This window comes from Lynx canadensis, chromosome B2 (genome assembly GCF_007474595.2).
Source record: "Lynx canadensis isolate LIC74 chromosome B2, mLynCan4.pri.v2, whole genome shotgun sequence".
NCBI classification, from domain to species: Eukaryota; Metazoa; Chordata; class Mammalia; order Carnivora; family Felidae; genus Lynx; species Lynx canadensis.
Window position 1 is genome coordinate 29,343,601 of NC_044307.1, and position 26,524 is coordinate 29,370,124.

Here is a 26,524-nt window from a genome sequence, read left to right on the forward strand (position 1 = left end):
TCCCCACTGGTCATTGGTCCCCATCCATTTTTTTTTCTTTCAGTCGTCCATGGTGGACCCACTTAAGGTCAGAACCCTGACTAGGGTTAAGGTCAGGAGGATCCAGGCTCTGAACCCCCAGCAGTGCAGTGGTTTCCCTGGAAGGCCGAGTGGAGGGCTCATGGGAGGCTGTGGGTCAGGCTTCATCTCCCTGGCCATGCCGGGGCAACACCACCACCTGTGCTGTGGATCTTTCTGGAGGGCTTAGTCTTTGGGTTCAAAGACACGTACGGTGTGGGTCAAGCTTAGGTTTTGCCTCAGGATCCCCCTTGTGCGGGGCTTTGGAAATGGCCTGGTGATGTTCCAAGTTCCATGTTGATTAATTCTGCACTGCTTCTGGACACCAAATCCGTGGTGTTCTCAGACCCAGGAATTGGATCCCAAGGAAAGAGCCTTGTCTAGGGGTAAGGCTCAGACCTTTCAAGAACAGAGCCAACATTTGTCCTGTGATATCCCTAGAGGGTTGAAGTGAGGCCACCCATTGGGGTTGCAGGACAGGCGTATGGCTTTGGTGCAGCAGACAGCCTATTGTTCATTCCAGGTTTCAGAATGGGCACCATATCCCCTTTGAATCTCACTCCAGGCCCTGAAATTCCCATGTTCCAATTCAGCATAACTTACTCAATATTTCTGCACCCATCAGGTGCCCCACGTCTGTTTTTTTCTCATACCTAAGAGGTGACTTAGAGGCAGAGTCGTGGGTAGGGTTAGGGTTGGCTCCCCAGAAGCGCCTTGGGCACAACCACCCACAGGGGCATGATCTCCCTGTAGGGCTGAAATGAGGGCCCATGTGTGGGTGTGGGTCACGTTTAGGGTTGGAAAAAAGGAGCCAAACGTTTGTTGTAAGCCGGGCTTAAGCATGGTCTCAGGGTCCCCTCCTATGGCTCCATTCTAGCCGTGGTAATGTCATGGTGAAAGTGTGGCTTCCACGTTGAGATATTCCCTGTTGGTCATCGGCCCACCACAACCCGTTCTCTTTTTCAGATGTCCATGTTGGGCCCCCTTAGGGCCAGAACTCTGGCTAGGGTTAGGTTTAGGTCCTAGGAGTCTCAAGGCTCTGAATTCCCTCAGTGCAGGACTGATTGGAGGGTGCATGGGAACCTGTGGGTCAGGCTTCGTCTCTGGTATCAAGGGTCTGCCTAGGGTGTGTGCCAGGCAGAGGTCGGCCTCATTTCCTCCTTGTGCAGCACCTCCCCTTCTTTGGAAACGGCATGGTGATCTTCCAAATTCCACACTGAACAGTCCCACACGGGTTATGTGCCCCCTCTCTGTTCTGTTCTCAGTTACAGGTATTGGGCCCCCAGAGGGGTTGAGCCTTGAATAGGGTTAGGATTAGGTCCTGGGAGGTTTCAACAAGAATATTGGAGTTACCAATTGTGCCAGTACTCTCAGGCAGAACCCACAGGTTTTTGACCAGGAAGTACAGTGAAGACCCCCCCTGCAGTGTGAGCCTGAAATCCCGGATCCAGGTTTGTTAAAACAACCTTTTTAGTGGCCTCTGGGCTGCAGCCTGTGATCAATGCTGTTGGCCATCATTATAGAACTGAATACCTGCAAATTTCACAAGGAGCTCTTGTTCCTTGGGGCACTATGGGCTAATATACCCTCTATTTCCTCAGCTGTCCTATTCATTCTTCTGTCCCTGCCTGTAACCAACAACAGACAAGGTCTTGGCTTTTGCCATTACTTGTCCTAATGTATCTAGAGGGTTTAAGGTCTGAACACGGGGTATCTGGATAAGAGCAATAAAAATATCTCCTTTGGAATACATTGGTCTTCTAATCCAAAAATATTTTCTTTGTTTCCAGAAGCAAAATGCCCCCCCCTCCCCGTTGCTCATGGTGGCAATGACTAAAGAGTTGTGCAGGATGTGTTGCCTGGGAGAACAAAGTGACCCTCTTTTCAGCTCCCTCTTGTCCTATGTACAATCTGGGAATTTAAGAATTCTTGAGCTCTGAAATCTTAGAGATACTGAGTTTCTCTCTTTATCTTGAGTTAGAGATTTCCTGAGCTCCTGAGCTCCCAGGAGCCATGCAGTGCCTCCAAAATGAGTAGATCTGAATACACTGCTTACCAAGGAAGATACTCAAATGACTATTACACATGTGAAAAGACGTCCAACATAATATGGCATTGGGGTATTACAAATTAAGCAATGTGCTACGAGTGGAATTCCGGTAGCATGGCTAAAATTCAACACGGCGATACCATTAAATGATGCCCTGGATGTGGGACAGCAGGAACTTTCATTCATTGCTACTTGGAATGCAAAATGCCCCAGGCACTTTGGAACTATCTTGACAGTTTCTTACAAAGACGCAAAAACTCTAATATAAAACAGTACAGAATTCACACTCTTAGGTATTTCCCTAAATGAGTGACTTGTGTCCACAAAAGAATCTTAAAAAATGTTTATTAAAGATGAATTCATGACTGCCTAAAAATTTTAAAGCAACAAATGTCCTTCAAAGCTGAATGGGTAAACAAATTCTGCTAGGTCCATACAGACTATGACTCAGTGATGAATGGGCAGGTGTTAAGAGTCCACAAAAAGAGAGAGGAAATTTCTATGTACACTTATAAGTGAAAGAAGCAATCCTAAAGAGACTGGAACTGTGAGCAGTGGGGAATGGGGGAGCAAGAGCCCTGGGCACCAGGTCCAAACCTGGTCGACATGTCTATCGAATTGAACGGAGGACTCTGTGCTCCCCAATTTGTCAGCTGGGAGTTCCTGTCTCTCTGCTTCTTGCAGGTGCTCCTCAGCCATCCTTTGGGTGAAGGTCTTCCCAGTACAGCACTGCCTTCACTCAGCTGGAACCCAGGCCTAGAGAGAAAGAGGGGTCTGCACAGCCTCCTTATGCCTACTCCTTGAACAGCACATACAAGCTCTTCAAAGAAGTAAAACTGTCTCTTAATCTGTGACATCTGATCAGATGCATACCTGGGTGATTCAGATTTAATTATAATGTTCTTGAGGGTCTCTTGGGTGGCTCATTTGGTTAGGAGTCCCACTTTGGCTCAGGTCATGATCTCAGGGTTTGTGAGTTCAAGCCCCGTGTCAGACTCTGTGCTGACAGCTGAGAGCCTGGACTGCTTCTGATTCTGTGTCTCCCTCTTTCTCTCTCTGCCCCTCCCCAACTCGTGCTCTGTCTCTCTCTTCAAAATAAATGAAGATTAGAAAAAATAAAATGTCCTTGAACTAAGCACTTATGGACATATGTTCATGTCCCATGGACCAGAGCCCCTCTGGCAATGAGCCTACAATAATGTAGCACATGTGTCAGAATCAATGTATAGATATTCCCACCTTTCAGAAGTTCTCATTATGCCTCTTTGCTTTTATGGAAGACCTACATCAGTACGCTTTTTGCTTCTGAATTATATTCAAAAAGACTTTTCAGTTTGAGAAAAAAACATCACAGGTATAGCAAAAATAATATTCAATATTTGTTTTGTAGGGGAGGACAGACTTGGGAGACAGAGTCCCTGAGGATTGTGCTTCTTTGCTAGGGTTACCATAACATAATACCACACGGTGGGAGGCTACATCAAAAAAAGTGTTTATTTTCTCACAGTTCTGCCGTCCATGTTCAAGGTGTTCCCTGGTTTGATTTCTCCTGAAGTCTCTCACCAATTGTGCGCCAATTGTGGTGCTCTTCCTGGGTCATCACATGGCATTTTCTCTGTCCTCTGTTGTCTCTATCAGTTCTTTTAAAGAAACCAGCCCTTCTTATTTGGACACCACCCTTTTGACCTCATTTACCTATAATTACAACCTTCAATGCCTTATCTCCAAATAATCACAATGTGGGTTAAAATTTGCACATACAAGATTCTGAGGGAACACTATTTACTCATTCATTCATTCATTTGTTTAATATCTATTTATTTATTTTGAGTTAGAAAGAAAAATTAGGAGAGGCAGAGAGGGAAGGTGAGAGAGAATCCTAAGCAGACTCCACGCTGTCATCTCAGAGGCTGAGTTGGGGCTCTATCCCACAGAAAGTGTTACCATGACCTGAGTGAGATCACAGTCTGCTCTCCTGCCTATGGTTCCACCATAATTCAGCCCCTCAGGGACACAAAGCCAACCATTAAAAGTTACGACAGAACTCTCCTGATTTTCTTTGACCTTGGTCTCTCCATGTCCGAGTCCTTCTGGAATGTCCTTTCTCTCCCCATGAATGTCATGTTATGTCTTCATGCCTAGGCCTTAGCTGCCCAAATTTATCTCCCCTTATTTTCTCCTCCCCTTATGATGGATAGATTCATGATCCAAAGCAATCATCTGTTGCCAAAACAATGTGTTTTGGGAGGTGGATTTCAAGAGAAACACAGGGTCAGCAAAGAAGAGTTTACTTCGTAGAAATAACTGCAGGACCTAAGAACAGGAATTTTGAGCTTAAAGACTTCAGATGCTGGCAGAGCAGTGTGACTAGTTTCAGTTGAAAAATTCTCTGGGATATTTCAGTAAATAATGTCCAAAAGTGTCAGACTGTAATTTTTTTTAAATTTACACACATGACACTTATACAAATAGAGCATGAACATGGGTTGCAAAATTCCTTCACCTTCTATGTGACTGAGGATTTCAAGAAAACATTAAAAGATTTTTTAAAGTCTTAGAAACATAGCCCTTATATTCTACCAAGATAGATCTAAAGAAGGCTACTTCCTGCATTGGAGATGAGCTGTTTCATGTTCTTAAAGGGTAATACAAGTAGGAACTTTGGATTCATCTTGCCAGTGACAACAATCATTTCTCTGATTTCATTAACATGAAACATCCTCAGGAGGCCATATGGGTATCAGATTGCCTCATCTTACACTTCCCATCACATCTTCCCTAAAGGTGAATCTATTCTCCCTCTGTCCATGTGCTCTCATTCTGACTCCTGGAGTCTCCATAGATCACACTGAACCACCAAGCAAGCAAATCAACCTGACAAACCAAAATCCATCTTCGTAGAATCCTCAGACCCTTCTCCTGCATGAGTCTCCTGTTTCTGAATGCTCCTTCCCTTGTTCCTGTGTGTGTGTCTTCTTCCCCTGGGCCAAGTTGTTCATCTTCATCACCCCCCTTCATACCCACTTCATGAACTGTCTACATAATCACCTCAATCTAAGGAATATTTGAGTTATGCCCTAGTTCCGCAGCTTTTCTTTTTTGTGAGATTTCATTCTCTGCGATCTCAGCTACCTCCATTCCCCTGACCCATGGGTTCATCAGTGTGCTCTCTGTTCTCCCTGCCTCCAGGGATGAAGGTGAGGAAGAAATTGGCCCCTGTAGGATTCCACCATCATGCTATTTCTTGAAGGGCAGCTCTATGAGGAAGGGGTGAGTTGTCTGGTGTAATTACCAACCACCACACCTAGAAGTAGGCTGGTCCCCAATGCATACTTAAGATTGCAGATATGCCCTTTACCACCCAGCCCACATGGCACTGGGCTACGTGCTTTCACTCGTATGTGAAATGTAAGAAGCAAAATATAAAGATGATCATAGAGGAAAAAAGAGAGTGGAAAACCAAGAAGCATACTCTTAACTGTATAAGACATGATGGAATCTGAGGGGAGATTGGTGTAGAATGGGTTTCACAGTGGATGGCGAATAGAGAGTGCTCTTTGTGAAGTTCACTAGGCAGTTGTAAGGAAGGGTGAAGTTACTGTTTTTCTACACCTGAAACTAATATTACACTGTATGTTAACTAGCTGGAATTTAAATAAATTCTTTAAAAAGTATTCTATATTAACCACAGGGAAAGGACCCGTGCTGAAGTGCATAAAGCATCATTTTGGGAGTGCTTCAAGTGACACTCTTGTACCTCATAGACATGTAGAGTAACAATTTACCCACAACCTCCCTGTGTAAACACTAATGCTTTACTGCTGAAAAGTACCTTTTTCTCTAAGAGGGTTTTAAAAACTTCTTGGGAATAGGCAGTCAGAATTATTCTTAACCCCTTGTGTAGAAGCACTAGAAAATGACCTAGCTTTAGGTGCCTAAAAGTACTGTGTGATAATGCGTTATTTATGTAGCTTCAAGTGTATATCTAGTAGGAACTTTTGTTTAAACCCTCTATATTCACATGAGGGGTTTTCCAGGTTCTTAACTCCAACAAAAATGATTTCCTTAAAGCATTTGTAAATTAGCTTCTTAAAAACATCCAGTAAGAAGTGTGCTCACATCCGTCTCTATAATGCCCATATCCTGAACTGCCTGAAACAGCTGTGTTCTAAATGAGTTTTTCAAAATCCTTTTAAATACATATAATTACAGGTGTTTCTAAACGTGTTTGTATACATGCTATGGAATGGACTTCTATTTCACTGCCTAACTACAAGGTGCTTAATACATCTTTCATTTGGCTTTTCACGTGCATCTAGTTGGGTATTTTGTTTAAAATCTCTTTATTACCGAACCAGACCAACACTAAACCATCCTACACACCTAGAAAATTGATTGGAGGATTAACACAAAAATCTGCAAAACCTGAACCACAGAATTCAGCAGGTACATGGCGCAGAGAGCTGAACTTGGTGAGCGAGTAGCCGTGAAAGGTAGGGAACCACTTTTCCGGGAGGAGAGAGACTGGGGAGGGGGGAGAATACGGGAAAGGCACCCCTCTCCAAAAGCATTTGGAAAGAAAGTGGAAAATTGGAAAGAGTCACAGGGACTAAACTAAAAAGGGAGAAAGGAGAAAGGAGATGGTTTAAATTCATTAAGACTGTAAAAAAGGGGGGCACAAAGGCTGCAACTCTGCAGCTTGATACTTGGCGGTGCTCTGATGGGAAGGATAAATCCCCAGGAGCAGAGTGGGGTTTAAACGGGAGGTTCTCGGGCCATATGGGGAAAAGCGGTTCCACTGCTGGAAGGACATTTGGTAGAGACTGCTGAATCCGCCTGGTCCCAGCAGACCCTGGGAGGTGGACATATTTGCCCGTGCTGGGGCAAGGTCGTTAAGGGTGAAGCCTGGTGCCAGATGTGTGTTGTGATTTTCCATAATACCCAAAACACTGCTGCTACACTGTCTCGTGAAATTTTTCTGGGGCATGCTGGCACCTGACTGCAGTCTTGGGGCACCGGCAGCAAGTCCCACTTCCAAGTACCTTTCCATCAGCCAGAAGCACATCCTTGTGACAGCTGTATCAGTGTGGCCACTATGGACCAATTCAAGGGCATGACACACACCCAGAGACAAATCATTCCCTCTGATGTTGAATGAAGACTATGGGCTCGCTTTTTTGCAGTCAGGGCTTTCAGTGGGAACTTACAGATAGCACCAATTGCCAAAGCCCACAGGTGTTTCTCGTTCCTGAGTCATCATTCAGCGAGCTGGGGAAGATGGTGTTAGTCGTGTCTCTCTCCACATGATCTCTTATTGCTGATGCCGAACTCTGACCCTCCCTCTAGCCACTGTCACCCCTTCACTCTCCACTCTGAACCTTCCCATGGCTCCATTCCATGGGCGTGTTTTAGAGTATACCCTGGGCCCTGAACTGGGGATTCTGGTCTATTCCCTGTGACTGTGACATATGTTTGGCCAAAGAGCCCCTGGCTCTTCAGTAGGAGAGTTTTCCCTGTACGATTGTTCATCTCTGCATGAATCAGTACTTAGTTTTTGGGCTAAGTAAGCCAGAATTTTTGTGTTTGTTTTTGTTCTGTCACAGGGACAAATCTTCAGATCTTCTCAGGCTTTCAAGTACTTTGAAAAGACAAGAACAGCTGTAAAATGGGAAGTCATTACAATATGTGAATAATGCTCAGGGCAACATCTATTTCCTTTAAACCAGTGCAATTTTCATGATCTGTTAACAAGCAAGGCAACCCTGCTCTGGTACCTCCCTCTGCATTTCTTCCAAGCATATCGCACACTGACCAGCCCTTGTACTCAGTTCCTCCTCAGTAAAGGTTATTCTTGGATTTTTTCAAACATCACACCAGCAATATGCCTTTCACGTGAGGTTACACATATGGCAGCACATTATATCCAAAAAATGTGGGATGGGAGAATTGGGCTGGTAAGAAAGCAAAGACCAGGTGCTTCCTTCATGGGTTCCACACTTTCTGCCAGTCCCTGCTTTCTGCCACTGTCCTTGGGGGCTCTTGTAAAACATCCTGCCAGCCAGGACTGTCGCCTTTGCTACTGCTGACTATGCAGAAGGACCGAGCTGCACGGGTCAATGCCATGGGTGTCAATCCATGACCTCAGGGTGGCTTTGCTGGGCCGTGGAGGCAGCTATGGCACTGCCTACACCACAGCGCTGTTCAGGCCTTGGTCCCTGACCCAGAAACCTGTTTGTTGCCATGCTTTGCACCCAGCACTGATGCCTATGATCCTGCTGGCTCCTCTACCCCAGCTGAAAGTTAAATTCAAGTCTGAGGAAATACAAGTTCTGCCATTAGCAGTGGCTGGGCATCCTTGCTTGGTGCTCACCTGCCATAGACACAGGCTTGGGTGAAAATTTGGGAATGTGCTGACTGACAACTTCATGGCTCTTAAGTCTAAACAGAGACATATTTAGACCTAGAGCCAAAGGAAGGGAATGGCCATAAAGAGGACCAAAGGTCAATAACTCCAATGACAATGGGATCAATCTGGAAGGGGGTTATGCCACTTCTTATCCCCTCAGGTAAGAAAGTAGGCCATCTCCTTTCTCAGCCCTCTGGCCCATTCAAAGTGCAAACACTCTTTTCTGTGCCATTCCAGAGGCCTAGGACTGTGAATACCTCCATGGTTTTGGCATCAACCTCCCAGGGGCCCTGTGGTCAAACCTATCACACAGTCACAAGTACTAGACTAAGATCCCCAGCAGAATGCTGAGGATATTCCCCCCTGAGAGGCTACATGCAATGGACCCCAGAGAGGACCTAGTTTGGAATTAGAGCAAAAGGGTGGAACTGGATCCATGGAGGGCCAGGTCCTTCATTAGGAATGAGAATGGAATGACGTGGAGAATGAAATGACTAGTACCATGTTCCAGCATGCTGACTTAGGAAGAAGCAACACCTGTGGGCTTTGGTGAAGGGAGCCTTCTACAGGCTACACTTGGGAGCCTTGTCAGCAAGAGGCTGCATTCTTCCCTCAGAAAGAGAGAGAAAGCCCTGACTTTGGGTGTATTTCTTGCCCTTTCAACTAGTAGACAGGGGCTGCAGAGATTCAGCTGTGCCTGATGGACAAATGGTTAGAACCTAGCCTGGTGCAGTATCCCTTTCAAAGTCCCTTTGAATCCTAACCAGGACATGGAGCATGTAGCAAATGCATGAACCTTCTACTCTCCAAAATAAAGGCACCTCTTTTAGCCAGGGGAGGAAGGCCAGCTAGCTGCCCATCCCTGCAATTATTCAAGCTGACAATGCAAAAAGCCCCCAGGGACAGAGAGGCCCGCTTTCCTCTGAGATATCAGATACTGAGAGCTGTTCTTTGGCTCAGGAACTGACTTGGCACTCCACAGCAATGTTTGCACCCGGGCTGTGTACATGACACAGCCCCATGCATCCTGGAATCTTTACTTTAAACAGAGGACATTCTTCTGAGCCTATTGCTTTAAATGGCTCCCAAGTAGTGCCTAGTATGAACAAAGAGCAATAAAATGTAAATAGAGACCTGGAGGACTAAAGTGCTTCCTTAAAGAACAGAATGGGTTAAAGTTAGAATTAAGTGCTTACTCCTATCTCCTGTCAGTCTGTAAGGTGTGTAAGAACCACATGAGGACTGGTTGCAAAGGAAACATCCATTGGTTACACCTGACAGTGAAATACTGCAGGAGCTGCGTATTCTTCCTTCAGAGAGAGGAGGAAAAGTGCTTTGGGCATCTTTCTTGTCCTTCCCATTAGGGAATAAATGCAGTATTGATTCAGAGGCAGGGGGTTCCTGCTCCTAGCTGGTGATCAAGTGTTTCGAACCTGGACTTGATACAATAGTTCTTGAAAGCGCCATCTTTATGCTGACCAGGTCCTGAGGCCTGGTGTGCATATGGGAGCCATGTGTGACACAGAATGAAGGCATCTCAACACTTCACTGCACAAGCTAAAGCTGGCCAAGTCCCAATCACTCAGGGACAAGAAGCCATCCTTCATTTGATATAAATGTACTGTTTGCTCTCACAGAGCACAGGACCAGAGTGGAAGTTTACCACCAGTCATTGAGCTCTGCTTGTGGGAGTGAAAGCCCACTCATCCCTGAATGGGATCCAAGACAGAAAATTATAAACTGGTGGGAATGGCTACAAGGGAAGCCAAGGCTCTATATTACACATGGGCATTGGATTATGATGCTGGCCATATCTATCTTCCTTAGTTTCTCCAAACTGTATATGTATGGCCAGTCCCTCTTTAAATCTCTGGGAACAACACCTCCATGCATCCATACATACACAACTTGGCACCATCCTATGTCCTAGGCCTCTCATTTTTCCCAGAGATACAATGGAAATTACAAGAGGCCCTGTTGGCAGTCTATTCAGAATCCCCAGGACTCAGCCAGAGCCCCCAGTTTAAAGTGTAAGATATTGCTCTGGGACACAGATTCTGAATGGACTCCAGCGATATCCTCCTTGGGGGGGAAAAAGAGCAAAAGGCTGGAAATAAAGACACAGGGGGCCAAAGTGCTTCATTACAAATAAGAGCGTGATGAAGCTAAGGAAGTGCCTAGCACAGTCTCCTGAGAGGCTGTTGACTGTAGTAAGAAACACCTGTGGGCCTGGGCAAAGGGACCGTCCATTGCTTTCTCCTGAGTGCCCAGTTGGCATGAGTCTTGCACTTTTCTTTCAGAAAGAGAGGAAGGTTTCTGACTTGGTCTCATTTTTATGACCAACCTCTAAGGGCAGAGAAAGAGCAGTGATTCAGTGAAAGCAGGTCCATGCACCGATTTGTGCTTTAGGGTTTGTAACCAAGTCACGGTGCATTATCCCCTGTGAGGGCTTTGTTGGGTGGAATAGTCCTGCAGTCTAGTGTGTATGCCTGAATCATGTGCCTTAGGGTATAAAGATATTTTATTCAGCCAGGGGATGGAAGCAAGCTGGCTAGCAATCACAGAGATTACTAGAGCCAGTCAAGCAACAAAGGCTCATGGGCAGGACAGTCATTTTTCTCTGGGGTAAAGTACCTGATTGTTCTCTCTTAGTATGGGCCCAGAGTGGTAGGTCATCAAAAATCCTGGAAGTTGGCTGTGTGGCTGACAGACCCACTCTTCGTGGTTGTGACCAATTACAAAAAAAGAACACTGATAGGACTGTTGGAAGGCAAAGACTCTATATGACAGATGAGATTAGGATAAAGCTGGGAGTCAAATGTCTAACAGAGTCCCCTTCAACCAGAAGTATGGCCGGCTCCATCCCCAAAGCTGGCATTGCTTCCACATGGAGACATTTCTGGGAACCCTCAAGTGCCCTGTACCTCCCATTGTCAACATAGTTCTGAAAAGTAGTGAGAGGTCTTGTGTCCCAACCTATGACAGACACTTGAGGATTTGGACAAATCCCCCAACTTAAAGGAAAGATTAGTTCTCTGACACCCTGGCTCTGAATGGCACCCAGGGAGACACCACTTTATAAAAAGAAAAATCACTGTTTTGAACTGGAACTGAGGAAAGCCAAATTGCTTCATTATAGATGAGAGTGGGACAAAGATTAGAATGAAGTGTCAGCAGAATTTCCTGGCAAGGTTCTGTCTATGGAGTAAGAAACACCTGTGGCCAGACAAAGGAAACATCTACAGGGAAACTTCCTGAGAGCCCAGTTTGCATTAGGTCTGCATATTTCCTTCTGAAGGAGAGGGAAATCTTCTGGCCTTGGCTCTTTTTCCTGCCCTGCCCATCAAAGGATAGAGGCAGTAAGGAATTAAGGGGTTCAGGCTCCAGGCGGCTGCTCGTTTGGGACCTTGGTTCCTGTGGCCCATTAGGTTTTGAATGGCCACTTTCTAGGCCACTCTAGGTCCTGAACATACTTCGTATGCATGGATTATGTGCTCTTCAGCCTCCTAGGCCAAGCACTAAATGCTCTCTGACAGCAGGACAATCTTTCCTTTGAGTTGTGGGAAATGCATTACTCTTGGTTAACACAGAACCCCAGTGAGAACGCACCACCAATCCCTGGGAGCTCACTGTGTGATTGACAACCTCACTGCACTACCCAGCCTGCAAACAAGTTTTAGTGAGCAAATAGCAATGGGACAACTTTCATTTTCGATGAGAATGGACGAAAGCTGAGAATGAAATGTCTCCATTTGCTCTTGCCCCTGGAGTGAGGACAGCTCCCTCCCAATATCTTTGGCTGTACCAAAAACAAATGTTCTGTGCTGGGTACCTTCCACTGATCTGCAACTACTGTTGTCAATATCGATCTGGAAGGCAAGTTCCCAGGGATCCTATGGCCCAACCTATTCTGTGGTCATAAGAACTCCAGAATCAGAATTTAATACCAACTGAAATCAGAAGGTACTTCTCCCAGGGCCTTGATTGGCCCATGGGAGAATCTACTTTTAAAAAGAGGACAAGAATGAGATGCCTGCGTGACTCAGTGGGTTAAGCATCCGTTTCTGGCTCAGGTCATGATCTCATGGTCGGCAAGTTAGAGCCCCTCACGGAGTTCTCTGCTGTTCAGCACAGAGCCTGCTTTGGATCCTCCGTCCCTCTCTGCCTCCTCCCTACTCACATGCTTCCTCCCTCTTCTCTCTCTCTCTCAAAATAAGAGAAACATTTTTTTTGAAGGATGGAAATAGATACAATGAAGGAGGGACAATGTTACTAATGAGAGATGAGAATGGGATAAATCGGAGGATGAAATGACTAGTACAATACCCTGGCATGCTGAAGGTCTCAGGAATAAAAAATACATAGGTAGGAAACATATGGGCTAGAGCACAGGGAAACCTCCATTATCTACAGTGGGAGCCCAAAGGCAAGATGCCTGTATTCTTACTTCAGCAAGAGAGAGAAAGCTTCTGGAGTTCACTCTTCTCTTCCCATCCTATTATTGGCTAGAGGCAACAGTGCTTCCAAGGTAACAGTATTGTGCTCCATGCTAAGGCTTAAGTGTTGGAACTTGGCTGTGGTGCAGTAGTTCTTGAATGGTCTCTTTCTGCGCTAAGAATTTCTTCAAAAACAATGCCCCTGGGTGAACCAACTTCTCTTTGGAGTGAAAGCATATTTAATGGCTAGGAAGGGAAACAAGTTGGCTAACCATCCTTTCTTATTCAGCCATCCAAACACCAAGTACTTCCTGGAAGGCAATCTTTCCTTTGGGCTATCAGAAACTGCTCTTGGTTAGCACATACCAGAGTCAGAGCTCATTAGGAATGGCTGGGCCCTCACTATGTGAGGGACAGCCTTATTTCCCTTGCCTGGGACCCTAGACATAGGTATCAATACAGCCAGAAAATTGGAATGGCTACACATAGGGCCAAAATTTTTCATTTCAGCTGACGATGGGATCAAGCTGAGAAGGAATTGTCTAGCTCCATGGTCCTCTTGTCCCAGAAGTGAAGATAGCACCCTCCCCAAATCGGTGATCCTTACCACACAGGAGCATTCCTGCTGGGCACTTTGAAATGCCCTGGGCTTACATTTGTCAACAGAATACTGAAAGGCAAATTTTGAGGGACCATGTGGCCTAATATATCCTGCAGTGACAAGGATATGGTTTGACATCCAAGTGAAAAGTAGAAAACAATGACTCTGAAACATTGTCCCTGAAAGGACAATAGGGAGAACTTTGCTGGAAAAGAGCAGCAGGACGGAGAAGGATAAAGAGAAGGCCAAATTTCTTTCTTAGAAGAGAAAGTGATAGAGCAAACCATGAAGCGACTAACACAATCTCCTGGCAAGATGGTTGCCATCAAAAGTAAGAACAATGCATGGGCTAGGATCAAAGGAAACCTCCTGCACTGTTCCTTCAGAAAGACAAGGAAAGTTTCTGGCACTGGCTTTTTCCCCTCTGTGGTTTGATGCCAGTAACGCCTCACAGCAAGTTTTGGCTTGTGACTTACCTTCAGGTATTTGGAAAGTGGCTCTGGTGTACTAGTCCTTGAATGGGCTATATCCTGCACATAGAAAAGTGGGAGGCAGCTGAATCCAAGGTGGGTTTTCTTGAGTAGTAAGGCTCATCTGTGGGTTTCAAACGATTGTCCTGACGGAGTCTTGGCACCAGGCAGAGGCATTGGAGAAAACAGCAAAACATAATTAGAATAGCAAGAGAGAAACCCCCAAGAAAAATCCGTTGGTAGTTGACAAAAATGCTCTAGTCCAGGAGTTTAGCCAATCACTAAAGGAGAGCGATTGTCTAATGAGCCAATTTAAGTATTCATGTCAGAATTCCAGAAATATTTTTGTGGTCGTCTGGAATGGATACACAGCATTTTGTAGAGCAAATTATAACCACAGTGTCTCCCAGTGCTGTCAGTGAGGTTTTTTGATGTCAGGCTTGAAGCTTCCTCAGGAGTGGGAGCAAGCAGCAGGAATCAGATTGGTCTTTCCAGTTTGTAACTCAAATGTCTGTGTTGATCCTCTGAATGGCCCATCGTAAGAGGAAGTTTTAGTATAAAATGGGAAAAGAAAGTGAAAAAGAAAGGTACAACCATGCTAAGAGAAGTTTGGGGTCTTGCACAGGTTCCGGGGAATAAGAAGGCACAATAATTTGCTCATTGACTTCCTGTAAAGGAAGGGTACAATTTTACTTGGATACAGAAGCCCATGAAGAATGCCCCTCTAACATTCAGCAGTCGGAGTACATATGACCTTGTAGGGGCCCTCTCGTTTTGGAGTTAAATATGTTGCATGATAGTTTCCATCCATTGAATAAACCAGGTCTTTGGGGTTTATATGGGGTGGGTTTCCAGTAACTGACAGGTCAGGTTTAGTGAGGACAATGTTCGCTTACTCAGATTTAGGAATTAACCCAAACTCAAGGGTATAATAGAGCAATATCATCTTTATTGATAAGTCTACAGTGAGAAAAGTCCTTGCCTACAGTTTGGGGGTATCCATCCCATTTTCCAGTTGTTTAAATAATTTTCCCATGGGGTCCTTTTGCTATCCCCACAGGATAACCTCTGCTATTGTGCATGAATGTCTCAAGTTTACCTAGGTTTTCTAGTTTAGGCAAACACCTAAAGACAACTTGGGTTTCACATCCATACATCTGTATTATTTTGCTCTCTAAATACCTTCATATCCAGAGATAGGCAAATCAAGAGCAATTCTTACCATAAGAAGGTAAGTCCAGTCTTACCATTATTGGCCTGAATATTTACATAACCCCAGCAAGAATAGTCATTGATCTTTTAAAGTTTGCTTTGCTGGAACCCTTGATAGGAATCTCCAGATTGAACTTTTGTAGCCTCTCCAGGCCAGAAGCCAAGTACTTCCCGTTAGACAGGCCTACAATACTTGTGGAATTGGGCCAATTCCTATTCATGAGGTACCCAAGATATCCTGAGGTTCCTGCACCTGCCAGGAAGTGACATTCTTTACTCACCTGGTGAGGCTGATGGGAATTCTGTAAACAAGGTATCCGGCCAACATTTCCAAAGGGTCGATGTTTCATAAAGTCAACCTCAGTTCCTTTAAGCTGTATGGTCATTTTTGAGTCTGTGCATGTCTCTCAAATAGGAGATTCCAGTCAAAGCCTTAGGAATATAACCAGTGTTACCAATGGTGTCCTGTTATAAGGATAAGACTCTTACTGCACTTATGCAAATAAGTGTAATGACCAGGAAAGAAAGGATACTCACTGAGAGTGTTTGCATTTCAGAGGGTTTAAGTAAAGAGAAAAGTGCAAAGCTTCAGTTTACAAGTGAATACTTGACATCCCTGCATATCTTAGTGAAGAGAACATTTCCTTCATCTGGAAGAGCAAACATTAGAATAGAAATATTTCCAAGAGTCACAAAACTATCATTTTCCTCAATTCATTTAGTCCCGTTTTCCTAATTCTTAAGTTTGAATGCAGCTTTTTAGTTGTCAAAATTTTACCCATTTCATGATGAATCTGAAAGATTACAAACACCTGTATTGGTACTAAAAGTCTTTTTTTGTGTGTGAATCTCCAAGAAGGTGAAATATGTTTTGTAAGAGAAGAACTATGATAAAACCTCACAAATGGACAGTGTTAAAGACCTGATGAAAGTTCATAGTGATGCAATAGACAAGGGAATGCAGTGATTTCTGTGGCACACACTTTGATACAAAGAATATCAAGGCAGGACCTCTTAGCAGAAGAAATAAAACTTGAGGAATTGCATACAGCTTTGAACAGTACAACATGTAACCAAGCAATAGAACCTAAGGTTTACCATTGTTTGAAAATGCTTCTTCAGGGGCGCCTGGGTGGCTCAGTCGGTTAAGCGTCCGACTTCAGCTCAGCTCACGGTCCGTGAGTTCGAGCCCCGCGTCGGGCTCTGGGCTGATGATGGCCCAGAGCCTGGAGCCTGCTTCCGATTCTGTGTCTCCCTCTCTCTCTGACCCTCCCCCGTTCATGCTCTGCCTCTCTCTGTCTCAAAAATAAATAAACATTAAAAAAGAAAAAAAATTAAAAAAAAAAAAAAAAGAAAATGCTTCTCCAAGTAACTTAGCAAACCACATCAAAAGGCCTCATTGGTCAAAAAGACCTCGTTTACAATCAAACTCTTGGAAAATTTTGTTCAGACCTTGGAAAGTGATAGAGCACATTCTAAAAAGGATTACAGATCCTTGAAAATCTTAAACTTTACACTAACCAAGATGGCAATAACAGACTCAGGCAAATATGTAGCACGAGTTAGTTTTTAACACAACCAACTCCTGTACCCTTGAGAAATTTTAACTTTGAGTAAAGACTTGATCAAGGCAAAACCTAAAACTGGTTTTCCTGGCAGACAAAAGAGAAAAAACATAAAAGAAATGAAAACTTTGTTTCCATTTTCTTATCAAGAACAGGTCAACAGGGGCGCCTGGGTGGCGCAGTCGGTTAAGCGTCCGACTTCAGCCAGGTCACGATCTCGCGGTCCGTGAGTTCGAGCCCCGCGTCGGGCTCTGGGCTGATGGCTCAGAGCCTGGAGCCTGTTTCCGATTCTGTGTCTCCCTCTCTCTCTGCCCCTCCCCCGTTCATGCTCTGTCTCTCTCTGTCCCAAAAACAAATAAACGTTGAAAAAAAAAAAAAACAGGTCAACAATCCAAGAAACCTTTCTCTTTCCAAAACAGAGAAAGGCAGAATTTGATCTTATACCAGTGTAGTTTTAAAATCCATCCAAAAAAACCTTAGTCCATCCTTACCACACACAAAATTCCTTCCCAAACATTTCTCCTTACGAACATTCTACAACTTTTCCTTACCTTCAGGTTTTGTCCCAAGCCATTTCTGTCCAAACAACCCATCTGATTTAGGACAAAATTTCTTTTACCCTCAATGAAAAACATATTCCCATTGCTTATATCGTTTTTACAGTCCTCCTAGTTTCCTGCATACAGCGTTGCTTTCCTTATTTGCATCAGTCTCAAGTACAATTAGCAGAATTTTAACTGCTAGAAACCTTAGTTTCCGATGAAAACTTAGCAACCAGTTGAGAAGTGTTTACGCTTTCTTTAGAGGACACAGTGATGAATCAGTTAAGCACAAAGCATGTTCTACAACAGACCCAAATAGACTTAGTTTCTTTGCAATAACAAGTTAAAAGCAAAACCTATGTTCAGTAATCATAGCTTTGCACTGCATTCCATTTGGAAAAGACCTAGACGTCCCATGATTGTCATCTCATTTGTCACCCAATTTTTAAAAAAAATCGTTAAAGTTTCAGGTTACCAAAGACTTTGAGAGCTATCTTAACAATTACCCATGAACGCTTTGAGACAGTTGACATTAACTCTTATTTCAAGATATCGTTTTGCTAACAAATTGCAACCGAGATAAAATGAGCTTATTTGACCCTTAGTAAACCTTTGTAGAATAAAACTTTCATATTTAATGCTGATAACTCTAAAGACAGGCTTATCTTAATTAAACCACCAAACATAAATTAGTTTAAACACAAAGTTGTTTCACTTACATCCACTTAAAGGACAATCCATTTGTTCCCTATTATCCTTTTTCACCTGGGATGCCAGTGGGTCCCAGGAATCTGAAGTGGCTGGTCCAAGATGTTGCTTTTTGCTCCTTGAAATTTAAGGTGGGAAGAGCCATTGGTACCTGAGGCACTGAGGATGGTATAGTAACCAGTTATGTAGGCCGCACCCAAGGTGGTCCGGAAACAGGAGGGTCAGGGGAAGGCCAAAGGGGGAGCTTCCAGCAGAAGCAAAGAAGGAAGATTTCCCGATTCTTTGTCACCTGGGACAGAGGAGTAGACACCATGTCTTTCGTTCCACCTCAGCAGAATTAGGCAGTTCATGTCAGGCCAGAGAAGACAGGGAATTTCCAGGAAATGACTGGACGTTCAGCCCCTGCTTGGGCATATTTCTTAAAGACCCCGTCCTGAGGTACAATAAGCACAGTTGACTCAAATTATAGCCCTTAACCCGGGAAAGGAATGAGGGAGAAGCATCTAATAGGCAGACATCTAATAGGCAGAGACATCAAATAGGCAGAGGAAGAGAGAGAGTCAGCGTCTCTTTTTCAGGGATGGACTTTGTTTCCTTCAGTGACTGAGTTGTATCAAGAGGCCTGTTTAGACATTTATCACCCACTATATCAGGAAGGAGGTAACTGGTAACTGACCACATTCTTGCAAGAGGCCCCTAGGTCTGGGTAGCCGTGAAAACCTGGATCTAGGGTAACCTCCATTTTCCCTGTTTGTTAAGGCCATGCAGTGTTACAGGATAAGTCCTTTCTACATTTTCCAATCCAAATTGTTACCAACGTGTTAAAAGGACATCCCAACGGAGAATCCTTGGGGACCAAAGAGGAGTTCCCATGTTCCACCTAGTGAGGAATGGAGAGAGAGAGAGAGAGAGAGAGAGAAAGAGAAGCTCCATTACCCCTAGAATCCATCCTGGCACCCCAGCAGTGTCCCATGCACAGGCTATGTCAGAGGTTCCTGAAGTGTCAAAGCGACCTGAGGTGTCCCTCAAACAAAATCGCTTCCCTGTTGCATTCTAGACTACAGAAGGTTGCCTGGTGTATGGACCTGAGGCTGCCTTGCCAAGAAGGCAGAGAATAAACTCATTTTTTATTCATGGAAAACACTAGAAAAGTTTGAGAAGGGGATATTACCCTATTTTAAGTAGTAGTTAGTAGAGGACATTGACAGAAAACAGTAAAGACAGAAATCTATCATGATCTAAGAGACATTCCAACCCACTTGGTCTTATAGCCAACTTCCTTAGGAAACATTTCCCAGATGGCTATTCATTCAATTGGGTCCTGGTTTCTGCCAGTTCTCAGTGGAGGTCTCGAGGCCAGAAGCAGCTAGACCAGAGATGTGGAGGGGATCACATTAGACCAATGAGGTGGAAAGCTCACACAGCAGCCTTAAGATTGGCTGCTGTGCTAGTCATTTAGGTGGCTGTCGCCTGCCCGAGAAAGACAACTTTATATAAGGAAAAGCATAAAGAGAGGTTATCAAGTTTCTGCATCTTACTACCATTCTGGCCAAAGTCCTAACCTCCAACCAAAATTCAGGCTTTCTCCTGGTAGAGTAGCCACAGACCAGAGGATTGCAGCCTGAACATTCCACCGGAGAGCGTTCCAATATGACTATACTTTTCTAAAAACCCCTGAAATGAGAGTAAAGGAGGAAAGAGAAAGCATACTCGCCAAATTGCACCGAAACTGTCTAGGTGGCAAGCTTTGAAGCCCCACATTCGGACTCCAAAATGACAGTTTTGGAGTGATGGTGAGGAGGTCCAGAGCCGACGACCAAGAAAGAATTCTTGAAGACATCTTTGGTGCAAAAAGATGATTTTATTAAAGCTTGCAAGAGCTGCACCAGGTTCCTGATGGGTACATAATCATTATATACCCTCAGGTTGGCAGGAGGTCAGGGATAGAGTTAGTCTCTAAGGAATTTTAGAAATAAGGTTTTCAGCACCTTGAGGGGCTAGCTTTTGCTAGGGAAACATGATTTATTACCTTTTAATAAAAGTTCAGTCTTGAGACCCTTTGGGTGTATATCAGTGGCCATAAGCTTGGAATATGACTGCCAGCATATATCTTGGGGGCAGTTGAAAGAAAGGAAGTTGAATTTCAGGGTCCTCAAGGTTGGGGTAATGTTAAGCTGAAGTTCTCTTTTGCCCCCAGCAAAATGCCATCTTCCAGGCAACTGAGCTCCTAGAAAGAAGTCACTGCGGTTTTCAAGGACTTGTCAATGGGCTACAGGCAGTAAGGGAAATTCATTTTTCATTTGCTTTAGCTTCCCACATTACCACAGCAAAGACAAGCCCCTTTCCTTTGTTCTTGGGTAGCCAGGAGTGTCCAAGGGATATCACGTCCCCCTCGGGTGGCAGGGGGTGGTAGCTTGCGCTTTACCCCTCAACCTGCTCCCTCATCATAACTATTACCATGCCAACTCCAGCCTTTGAATGACCAAATCATCACTGACAGATCAATGGATCCCTTTGTAGATCAGAAACTGTTTTCAGTTAGCCTGGGAACAGAGTGGGAGCTCTCTGCCAATCCCTGCTTTTCCACTGAGTTATTGACAGGCCCAATGTGCTTGGTGGGAACCAAGATAGAATTAGAACAGGAAGGGATAGGGCTCCTGGGTTACTCAGTGGGTTAAGCGGCTGACTCTTGATTTTGGCACAGGTCATGATATCAGGGTCATCAATTGAAGCCCTGCATCTGGCTTTGCACTCACAGCGTGAAGCCTGCTTTGGATCCTCTGTCTCCCTCTTTCTGCCCCTACCCCACTCAATATCTTAGTAAATTATGAGAAAGAGGCAACATTCTCAACAGCCCAATCTCCAGAAATCTATCTACTCAGTGTCTTGGCACCCCAACATCACCATCCTGTCCACAGTGATGTGGGGAACAAAGGCAAGAAGGAAATGGCGGATCAAATAGAATTTCCTGGGGTGCCTGGGGGGGCTCACTCAGTTAAGATTCCGACTTTTTTTCAGGTCATGATCTCACCATTCCTGAGTTTCATCCCCATGTCAGGTTCTGTGCTGACAGCTCAGAGCCTGGGGCCTGCTACAGATTCTGTCTCCCTCTTTCTCTTTCTTTCTCTCTCTCTCTTTCCCCCCCCCCCAACTCATTCTCCCCTCTGTCTCTCTCTGTGTCTCCAAAAATAAACACTTAAAAAATTATATTTGTATTTCCTTGTAACCTGCAGAAAATTGACAAATATTTGAGTCTGGTGGAGGCAAAAGTTTCTGCAGGAACTCCCTACTGTCTTAATGTTAATGCTTTGCTGGAGGGGAAAGCAACTTAATTTGACAATAGCTATGCTTCCAGTGATCTGGGAGTCTAGCATATGAGAGTCTCTTTGGAAAACTTCCTTTGGACCTTACCTTCCCCAAGCCCATATTATATAACCAGTCACTCTTCACAAGCTTCACAAGCACAAAATGCAGGCAGCTTTTCCTGTCCACAGGTCCTGTCCCACTGCTTTATAATGAAATCACCTTTTTTGTACCAAGAAGTCATCAAGATTCTTTCCTGCCATCAGCTCTGAACCCCACAAACCCCACCATCATCCCCCAAAGCTTTATGATGCTAAACCCGAGAGCCCTGTCTGTACATCCTTACCTTGGATAGGTCAAAGAGACTTTTGGCCCTCACCTTTTTTCCCCACTTTCCTTCAATGGATAGACAGTGGTATTTAGGTGATGGTGGTTTTGGCTCTCAGCTAACAAATGTGTGGAAAGGGGCTCTGGTCTTATACACTTTGATCTTTTTCTTGGCTGACCAGCCAAAGGGATTGCAATGTGCATAGGTAAAACATCAGCTGCTAGGAATGTAGGCATTTCAGGTGGCAAGGGGAAGGTCTCAGCAGGGTGACCATTGTCATGTCAACCACAGACTGACAAGCACCATCTTCTCAGGAAGAAGTTAATAATGTTTCTTCATTGATATCAGAAACTGATTTGTCCAGGCTGGCCCTCAAAGGAATTGGGGGCTCGCTGTCAATTGCTGGGAGACTGCTGTCTAGGTGACAGCTGCATTGCCCCTGACTCCTTCCTGCTGATATATTTACTTGGCCCAGGAAGTAAGGCAGGCTGCTTTCAACACTGCTCTTTGTCCATAGGCAAACCTCTTGTGCTGAATGCTTTCTAGTGCCCTCAGGCTCCTGTTTCCAGGTGCTAATGTAAGTTTGGCAGGGAAGCCCATGAGCCACCCTTTGTCCAAGACATCTACACAATCAAGGAACTTGCTATAAAAAACTTGAGAATTAAAATCGGAGAAGTTCCCAGACTCCTGCACCCAAAGCCCCACAGGGAACAATAAACCCGAAGAAACACACTGAGAGCCAAAGCTGTTCACCTCAGATAAAAATGGGATGAAGCTGAGACTTGTGACAGCACCATTTTCTTGGCAAACTTGGTGTCCTGAGAGTAAAAAGGGAATACCTGTGACGATGGGATGAAAAGAAACACCAGCTGCAAGGACACAGCATCCTGACACTGATAAGGCAGGAAGGCTTCTAGCTCTCACCTTCTACTTCCAACCAACGGACAGAGGCACTCATGATATATAGGAATTTTGGCTTCTGCATGCTGCCTGACAGCCATGTCTATGGAATAGATATCTTGTACCAGAGTCATTGAAAGGATCCTCTGCAAAGACCATCTAGGGAGGAGCAATGCTCATGTTCAAATTTTGATCTCAGAATGCAGGAACTTCACAGGGGCAATTGGGATCAAAGTAACCAACAAAATCAGGCCAACAGAAGCCTGCCAAGCTCGAAAGTTTCAGTAACAGAGGGCAATGTGTCCTGAGGAATCACCATGTGTTAGCTGGTTGTGAATGCTGGGCACTCTCGAGTAACAGCCACATGGTTCCTGACTCTGACCTCTGATCTCCATCTCCCCTTGTACAGATGGGAGGATGGCTCTCTCCCAATAGTACTTGTACCTTTCCCATGCTTTTTGCCTTCTGTTGCCAAGACAAGTCTCACAGGCGATCCCATGGAGAACCCATTGCCCACATTCTCCTGGATTTAGGGGAATTTAGCAGGACTCCATAATTAAAGAAATACTTTCAGGCTGGGACTCTCAATCCCTCTCAGGAAAACCCGGTTAGAAAGAGAACAAGGGAGTCAGAAGGGATGCACTTGGGTCCCAATTCTTTGCCTCAGATAAAAATAATGGAGTAAAGCTGTGAATGAAGTGACTGGCACGATGCCCCAGAGAAGCCATGTATCCTGTGACTTCAGAAAACCGGTGCTTGGAGAGAAATGGAGCATATTTTAGCTACACACGGGAGCCTTCATGTAGCAGAAGAAACCCTAGATTTGATCTGAAACAATGTAGAAGGTTTTTGGGTTCTTGCCAGCCTTGTAGCTTTTCCTGCCAGCAGGTAAAACCAGTTGAGATTTGGAAGTCAGAGCCTCAATACGGACTGATGCCCAAATCTGTGGGACTGGGTTCTGATTTGGTTTAGTTTTTTTGAGTCGTTTCTTTCTACCTTCACTTGGCAAAACGACTAAGCATGCAGGATCCCTTAAAGCATCAGAAAGCAGGATGTTCAAGACTATGCCCCCTCAGTCTGTTGCAGGGGCAGAGAGCACAAACATAAGACTTGAATGCCCCAACTTTTTAGTAGGGCAACATGGTTTCCTTGGTTATCAACAATTAGTTGAAAACCTTCATGTATGCTCACTGGGAGTTAATCTGCCCTATCTGCAATGAGAAAGAATGAAATCATGCCATTTGCAGCAACGTGGATGGAACTGGAAAGTATTCTGCTGATTGACATAAGGCACTCATAGAAGGACAGATATGTTTTCACTCATATGTGATTCTTGAGAAGCTTAACAGAAGACCATGGGGGAAGGGAAGGGTAAAGAAGAGTTACAGAGATGGAGGAGGGAAAAGCACAAATGGCACTTAAATGCAGAGAACAAACTGAGGGGAGATGGGGAGATGGGAGAGAGGGAAAATGGGTGATGTGCATTGAGGAAGGCACTTGGGATGAGCTCTGGGTGTTGTATGTAAACCAAGTTGACAATAAATTATATTTTAAAATAAGAATTAGTCCTGTGTGTGTGACTTTTTTAAATTTTACTTCTGACTGTGTTCCTGAAGGCCACATCTCCATCAGCTTTTGCCACAGAGGTGAGGCCAAAAATCTCCCAGTATCACCTACCCCTACACACAAGCACTCCTTTTGTGCTTAAACCATTCAAGTCCCCAATGTCTCCTCTTCCCAAGGAGGATCTGGCAGACAACCCAAGGGCATAATTGTTCCTCAAGCTATTCCAAATTGATGGGAACTTGGCAAGATTCCAGCAATAAATTTGAAAATAAAGACTGCCAGACTCTGGCATGGAATGTCTCCCCATGAACACGAGTAGGATAATGTCTCCCCATGAACACGAGTAGGATAAGTGTAAGGGAATTGAAAAAGACCCACTGAGGTCTAAAGTTCTTCATCTCAGATGACAGCAGAATGAAGAGATGTTAGATAATGTTACTAGCACAATTCCCTGGGTAAGTTTGGTGTCCAAGGAGTAAAAAAGACCTGTGGCCTGAAGAGAAATGGAACAGCCACTAGCTAAGCTATTCCAAAGAGTCCTATGGGCAAAGGCGTGGATCCCAATGTCAATAAGGTCAAGAATGTGTCAAGCTATCACAAGGTGTGAAGCCCTTCCCATCTGTGGACAGAGGCAGTTGTGCCTCACAAGGTAGGCTCTTGTTCCTCACAAGTCTGCAGATTCGGGCCATGCTATTTTAGTCTTTGAGTAATTTTGTGCCCTCACCATGGACTTATATTGTCAAGGCTATCCCAGATTACTGGCAATTGATCACAACTCCATGATTAACACCAGAAAATGCTCCCAGACGATTGCTGTGAATGTCCCCTAATAAAATCCTTATTAACGAAAGATCAAGGGAATCTGAAGGGATGCACTGAGGCTCAAATGTCTTCATCTTACATGAAAATGGTTAAAGCTTCAAATGAAGTCATTAGCACTTTTCCCCGGGCAAAGTTGGTGTCATCACCAACATCAGCGGGCCAGGTCTAAGGGGAACATCCATTAGCTACACTTAGGAGCCTTGTGTGCTAAAGTGCTATCACTATTTTCCATTCCTTTCCTTCAGTGAGAGAGCAGTGATGATTTAGGGGACTTCTCTGGCTCCTGGCTGACACCCACGTCCGTGGAAATGGGCTCTGGTCTTTTGTTTATGGAGTTTATTTTTTCTATCCTCAACTCTTCAAGGTACGGACTTTGGACAAACTGTTACTATCTCAGAATGTAGGAAGCGCGGGCATTCCATGAAGGTGGTAGAGACCAGGAATCGACCATCGGTGCTAATACAGTCCTGCCAAGCACTGAATTCTCAGTAACAGAAAGACAAACTTTCTTCCCTAACATCAAAAACAAATTGCTATGTGGCAGCACATCACCAGAGTAGGAGCTCCCCTAGGGCTTCTTGTCACTGAGGATAGACCTTTCACTCCTGACTCTGATTGCTGATAGTCTCTTCTTGCCCCTGAAGAGAGGTGAGCTCTTTCCAGCACCACCTGCATTGAAGTGCATTTGGGTTTTGTAATCTCAACTCTAACATTTCACTTGATTGCTTTGCAGCGTGATACCTGTCTTAGGATTGCATTAAACACACAGGAACTCATCACTCTGTTTTTATGTCTTCAGCTGCATAGGCATTATAATAACATGTGACTAAAGTGGGAAGCCTTCCAGAGGCTGAGCTTTGCGTAATTCTGTATGATCTCCAAACAAGAAAGTGACATCTGACATAATTACAAAAAGATTTAAATTCACTTGAAAGACAGTCTGTCATTTGTGGTTCCTGCATTTTGTCAATTGTACTCTCACCTAGAAATGAGGAGTTTGAATATTTTGAAACACTGTGATTAGAAAATGTCAGAAAGAAACATTGAAACATCAGGATAAAAATTTCTGCTTCCATGTTTTTTTTCATTTATTCTAAATATCTCAGAGGCAACCATTTGATTTAATTCGATTACTGCTGAACTAAAAGCATAAAGACAAAATAAAAAGAAGCATTCTTGGAATAAGTGAGTTGGTCACAATAAATCAGGCTTTTTTTTCATTTTCTTGTTTTTCTTGTTTTTCTTTTAAGTGCTCTTTGGAATATGTTCAAAATGATGTCTCCAGCTGTAATTTAATTTTTTCAAGATTGTTTTGGTTATTTGGGGTCTTTTGTCATTCCAAAGAAATTTTATGATCATTTATTTGTTCTGTGTAAGATGCCGGTAGTATTTTATAAGGATTGCATTAAATGTGCAGTTTGCTATGTGTAGTATAAAGATTTCAACTATTTTTGTACTTCCAGACCAAGAGCATGGAATGTTTTCCCATTTCTTGGTGTCCTCTTCCATTTCCTTAAGTTTTCAGAGTACAAATCGTATACCTCTTTGGTTAGGTTGA

At 44.3% G+C, this 26,524-nt stretch overlaps 1 long non-coding RNA gene across 1 annotated transcript; it reads right to left on the reverse strand.

Annotated features, from left to right (window-relative positions):
* Positions 1-3,273: 3,273 nt before the first annotated feature.
* On the reverse strand, positions 3,274-15,865 carry LOC115513296. The gene is made up of 4 exons (XR_003968658.1): positions 15,770-15,865; positions 15,514-15,664; positions 14,027-14,176; positions 3,274-3,747 (listed from the first exon to the last, which is right to left on the reverse strand). It is a non-coding gene; the product is annotated as an uncharacterized LOC115513296 (long non-coding RNA).
* Positions 15,866-26,524: the final 10,659 nt, after the last annotated feature.